General features: G+C 33.6%; 1 pseudogene; it reads left to right on the forward strand.

Annotated features, from left to right (window-relative positions):
* The first annotated feature begins 4,320 nt into the window (after positions 1 to 4,320).
* LOC132368074 (protein yippee-like 1) lies at positions 4,321 to 4,666 on the forward strand (annotated as a pseudogene).
* The last annotated feature ends 1,888 nt before the right edge of the window (positions 4,667 to 6,554 follow it).

Here is a 6,554-nt window from a genome sequence, read left to right on the forward strand (position 1 = left end):
GAGAAGCCTGCACACCGCAACAAAGAGTAGCCCCCGCTGGCTGCAACTAGAGAAAGCCCGCGCACAGCAAAGAAGACCCAATGCAGCCATAAATAAATAAATAATGTCTACTTTCAAAAAAAAACCAAAAAAACAAGACATACAAAGAACTCATACTACTCAACGTCAAAAACAAAACAAAACAAAAACAAAAAACAACCTGATAATAAAAATGGGCAGAGGACCTGAATAGACATTTTTTCAAAGAGAATATACAGATGGCCAACACATGAAAAGATGCTCAACATCACTAATCATCAGGAAAATGCACATCAAAACCACAATGAGATACCACCTCACACCTGTAAGAATGGCTATCATCAAAAAGACAACAAATAACAAGTGTTGGCGAGTATGTGGAGAAAAGGGAACCCTCTTGCACTGTTGGTGGGATTGTAAATTGATACGGCCACTATGGAAAATAGTATGGAGATTCCTCAAAATTTGAAAATAGAACTGCCACAGAATCCAAAAATTTCACTTCTGAGCATTTACCCGAAGAAAGCAAAAACACTAATTTGAAAAAGTATTTGCACAGCAATATTCATTGCAGCATTATTTACAATAGCTAAGATATGGAAGCAAGCTAAGTGTCCATTGACAGACAAATGGATCAAGATACAAGATACAACACACACACACACACACACACACACACACTGGAATATTACTCAGCCATTTGAAAACATATCTTGCCATTTGCGACAACATGGATGATCTAGAGGGTATTATGCTAAGTGAAATTAGTCTGGCAGAGAAAGACAAATACTGTATATTATCACTTACATGTGGAATATAAAATATGAAACAAATGAACATAACAAAACAGAAACGAACTTATAGAGAACAAACTAGTGGTTACCAGTGGGGAAATGGAAGAGAGGAAGGGCAAGATAGGGGTAGGGAATTAAGAAGTATAAACTCTATGTATAAAATACATAAGCTACAAGGATATATTGTACAGGACAGGGAATATAGCTAATATTTTATCATAATTTTAAATGGAGTATAATCTATAAAAATCACTATGTTGTACCCCTGAAACTAATATAATATTGTAAATCAACTATACTTCAATAAAAAAATAAAGTTTTTTTAATTAAAAAAACTTTTAGGTCTAAACAATAAAATACAGTGAGCAGAGCTTGTAAGGTTATTGATTTAAATAAACCAACTGTAAAAGAAAAAGACAAATGCCATATGATCTCACTTATATGTGCAACCTAAAAAACAGGATAAACAAAACGAACTCACAGATACAGAGAACAAACAGGTGGTTGCCACAGGGGAGACAGTTGGAAAGGATGAGAAATAGGTAAAGGGGATTAAGAGGTAAAAACCTCCAGTTATAAAATGAATAAACCACAGGAATGTAATATACAGCATAAGCAATATGGTTAATAATACTGCAATAATTTTGTATGGGGACAGATGGTTACTTATCGTGGTGATTATTTCACAATGTATGCAAATGTCAAATCATTATGTAGTACATCTGAAACTAACATAATATTGTACAAACTATACTTCAATAAATAAAATAATTTTTTAAAAAATAATAATAAATAACACACAAAAGATGTCTTTAAAAAAAGGGTGTTAGGCAATGGTTCTACTGGGCTGAGTCTCAGTGCCCCGGGATTCATCCTCTTCTTTTGCCTTAACTCTCCCAACAGATATTATCTGACACATCATCAGGCAGGGTATCTTATACCTCAAGGGAAATATGAGCTCAGAGGTATGCTGCAGAACAAATCTGTAATGTACAATTAGAGCAACTCTCCCAGGAGGCAGAAGAATAAAGAGATAGAAAATATATAAGAGCATTTTAGATCTGTGGAAGAAGGGAAAACTGTCTATATCTGGATAATGGGACTTAGAAAGAAAGACAAAAAATAAAGAGGAGAAAATGTTTGAAGAAATAATGAGGATAAATTTCCTAGAAATAAAGCTAGATAAAAGATCTGAAAGTTAAAAGACCCATAGAATTCAAACAGAAGATATAAAGTAAAGTACACCTCTATCTAGAAGTGTAATTCAAAATTAGCAAAGATAAAGCAAAAATTCTAAAAGCATCTGGATTGAAGATCACCTATAAAAGAATAAGAATCATATCGTAATTACACCTATTAACCCTAATACAAGGTACAAGAAATTAATGAAGCAGTTATTTTTAAAGTACTGAAGAAAGATACATTCAAAACTAGATTTTTTCCAAGCAACCAAATTGTCATTCAAATATGAAGACATAATAAAATATTCTTGGGCACACAGGCTTCACCAGGTTTTTTTTTTGCTACCACACACACAAACGTAATAGTAAGATTGTGTACTTCTGAAACACATTCAGAAGTACAAGAAATATGGGAAGTAGTGTGTATCAAATTTCTTGGTAAGATATTTTACTATCCAAGCAATTTTAAAGGACAAAGAAGAAGAGAATGTATAACTCTAATAAACTAGAAATAAAATTCTAGAAAATATCAGTATGATGGAGCTGGTGGGGGAGACAAGAAGTGTAAGAAAGAATGTGAGTGTTCTCGTTAAGGGCAGTATATAAATACTGACATGTTTAAAGAATCAGTGGAGATAAATAAACATGAGTCTTATGATGAAGGCAACTACCTGAAGTAAAAAATATAGAATAACTTTTCAACAAGCAAATACAAAAACAAGTTCCAATTATCCAATGGAAGACAGGAAAAGGGAAAAAAGAGAATGGAGAATCTGAACCTGTTATTCTTTTCAGTTTATCTATCAGGTAAGTCACTTAATTCTCCACAGTCAAGAATACATTCTCCTGATGTTAACTTCTAGTGGATTTTTTGCTTTACTTTTTGTACTTAGGACTTTGATGCACCTGAAACTTCTGTATATGGAACCAGAGAAGTCTTGGCTATTCTTAGACCTTTGCATTTCCATATACTTTTTCCAATTAGATTGTCAATTTCTACACACACACACACACACACACACACACACACACAGAAATCTGGCATACTGATAGGAATTACATCTTTAAACTGTTGAGTCTTCCAATCCAGAAATATGATGTAGCTACTTATTTAGGGTTTCTTTAATTTCTCTCAATATTTTTCATTTTCTGAGAAGAGAGCTCACAAATTTTTGCTAGATATAGTTCTATATAGTTGATTTTTTGAAAATTGAATAATTTTTATTTTCTAATAAATTATTGCTGATATATACAAAGTATAATTTTGTATATTGGCCATATATTTGGCAAGCTTGCTAAATTAACCTATTCTAAATAATTTATCTATATAGTATTTTGGATTTTCTATGATGTACCAAGTGTTTGATTTCTCCTTTTATAGGCATTATTCTTTTCTCTTTGTTTGTTCTTTATTGCGCTGGTTGCCTAGGTTCTTTAATGCAAATGTTGAATAGAAAATGGTGAGAGTGGATATATTTGTCTTGTTTCTTATTTCAAAAAGGAGACGTAGCTTTCAGTATTTCAACACGAGGGTAATGTTTCTTGGAGGTTATTTGTGAGTACTCTATCAAATTAAGGAAGTTGCATTCTACTGCCAGCTTTCCATGAGTTTATTATCATAAATATTAATTTTTAATGGGCTTTCTGCATCTATGGAGATAATCTTATGATTTTCCTCCTTTGTTCTTTCATACAGTGCATTACATTGTTTGATATTTGAATTCTGAACCAGCCTTACATTTCTGGCACTAAAAAAAAAAATAAAATAAACCCCAACCCTCCCCCAAAAAAAACAACAACTTGGTCCTGATATAGTATCCTTTTTATATATTGCTGGATTCAGTTTGCTAACACTAATTTTGGATTTTTTAATCTATATTCATGAGTGAGATTGGCCTGTAATTAACTTTTCCATAATGGGCGCATCAGATGATGTCATCAAGATGAAGCAAGTCTTATCAAATGAGCTTGGTCCATGACAGGGAGAAGGCTTCATGCCACATGGAGGAGCCGTCAGCCACCGGCTGCCTGATGGCCTGAGCAAGCAGTACCCAGACATGCAGTGAACTGACTGACTGTTGATCTAGCTGGTGGCAGTGCGTACCTGGCCAGATAGGTGCTGTGGGCTAGGACTGCGGGGAGGGGAGCTGGCCAGGGCACAGACAGTTGAGCGTGCACTGTGACATCTTCTCTCTGCTCATCTGTATACACCCTTCAGAATAACAGCTTTTGCCTCAGTATTCCAGGGTTTCTTTTCTCACAGAATCCAACAGAGTTGCAGTTCTTCACGTGCCAGCCCTGAGCTGAGTGAAAAACTTCCAGCAGAGATGATGAAAATGACAAACTCCGTAACTTTCCAAGGTTACCTGCCAAACTGTCACTGAATTTACTGCTATATCCACTGCAAAGCTCATTTAGCATCATGCTGTGCTGATAGCCAAGTCCTTTTGCGTTAGTCAACACCAAGCCCACCTCTTTAATTCTGGGTGAATGTGGGCTGTGATCCAGCAGAGGACAGGCCCTCTCCCTGGTGAACATGCTGTAGTGGATATCTATTGTGAAAATTATAAAATTACTCTTGGTTGGAAATATGAACTTGCCTTTGAGAGCAACAGCGATAAGAGATGAAAGTTTATTACTGAACTTGCTCATGTGTTCAAAGACAATTGTTGAGAGTGAAAACTTTCCATTCTATTTTGAATCCATTTTTGTGAAAGAGACTGTAAACAAGATAGAAACAAAGGAGCCCCGTGGATGACAATATTTCTTGAACTTTAACCTCACAGACTAGCTGCAAAGCTCATGACACTCTACGATTTCTCTGGTTATTCTTGGATAAGATAGCCCCTTCTTGTATATATCTCCTCATCTATAAGTTATTTCTGAAGTTCTTAATGAACTTTTTTAAACAATCCCACGTTTTAGAGAAAGAATGAACTAACTGATGCTTCATCTATCAACTTGCTTCTTTTAAGCTATGTTTTTAATGCAGAATTTAGTTATGCAGGTAAATGCCTTTACTCGTGTTCAGTAGATAAAATGATAATTTCTAAAGAATATAGGAATGGAGTCTCTTTTATATAAAAATGTCTCACCACTGACCTTTATTAGAGTGAAGGCAAGGGAGTGTTGTAGTTCATACTACAAAAAAACTGCAAACACTGTAAATTAAATGGGTATTCATTTTGGAGATTAATTGCTAAGTTATAGCGCTCAATTAAGCACCTTCCAGAATGTGTCACTAAGTTTATATATCAGTGTTTTTACTTTTGCTCAAAAACAGAGAATCTCACAACTTTATATAGGTTAATGGAGAAATGTGTCTAATGTTAATATCTTGTCTCGTTAAGCAATGAGGCATCTTATCTAAAAAGCAAGTGAACTAGTTGTTATAAATGGCTGCCTACATAGAGGAAGATGCATTCATTATTAAAGAAATATTTATCTCTTGTTCAGTTATTGAAATTGGAAAATTGTACCTTTAATGGAAGCAGTAACTTATACATCAGTAGATTATTTTATGACTGGTTCAATGAAGATAAGAGTTCCTAGTGTACTATCAATTTACTTGAAGAATAATTAGTTTTGCAAATCAAAGGTGCTAGAACCAAAAGGAAAATTAAATACCCCAGACTTTATTTAAAAATTTTTTCAGAAGGTTAAAACTACAAGATAGGTTGTAAATTTAAGTGAATTGATATTTGATTTGTGGATTTTTTAAAAAACTGAGTTGGGAAGTTTTCCCTTTCCTACCTACTAGAAGAGACTGTGTAAAACTGGTATTGTTTCTTTCTCAAGTAATTAGTAAAACTCAGAGAAGCCATCTGAGCCTGGAGTATTCTTTGAGTGAAGGTTTTAAATTACTGATTTTTTTTTTTTTTAATTCTTGTAGCAGTCTTCTTTTCTTTTTGTCTTGTTAAGTTGCGTTTTTCTAGTAGGTCTTCCATTTCATCTAAATTTGGTACTTTCGTATTTCTAGTAAGTTGTCCATTTCATCTAAGTTTTCTAATGCATTGTCCTAATATTGTTCATAATATTTTTAGGTCATTTAATGTCTGTAGGATACACAGTGAAGTCTCATTTTCATAACTACCTTATTGTTGCTCAGTTTGGCCAATGTGTTTATTACTAATTATTCAAACCAGCTTTGGGCTTCAATAATCTTCTCTATTGTACATTAGGAAATGTTTTCATTAATATCTGCTCCAATTTTTATTATTTTTTTCTTTTTTCTTTGGGTTTAATTTATTGTTTTTTCCCCTTTTTATGCTTAAATCATTTACTTTAATAGATGCTTAGATCATTTACTTTTACATTTTTCTTTTATAATATATGCATTTAAGGCCATAAACTTCTTTGTGCAGAGCTTTAGCTGTATCCCACAATGCATCATATGAAAATGTCCTATTTTCATTTTAATTCAGTTGAAAACTACATTTTTTTTAACATCTTTATTGGAGTATAATTGCTTTACCATGGTGTTAGTTTCTGCTTTATAACAAAGTGAATCAGCTATACATATACATATATCCCCATATCTCTTCCCTCTTGCGTCTCCCTC

This window comes from Balaenoptera ricei, chromosome 6, assembly GCF_028023285.1.
Source record: "Balaenoptera ricei isolate mBalRic1 chromosome 6, mBalRic1.hap2, whole genome shotgun sequence".
NCBI classification, from domain to species: Eukaryota; Metazoa; Chordata; class Mammalia; order Artiodactyla; family Balaenopteridae; genus Balaenoptera; species Balaenoptera ricei.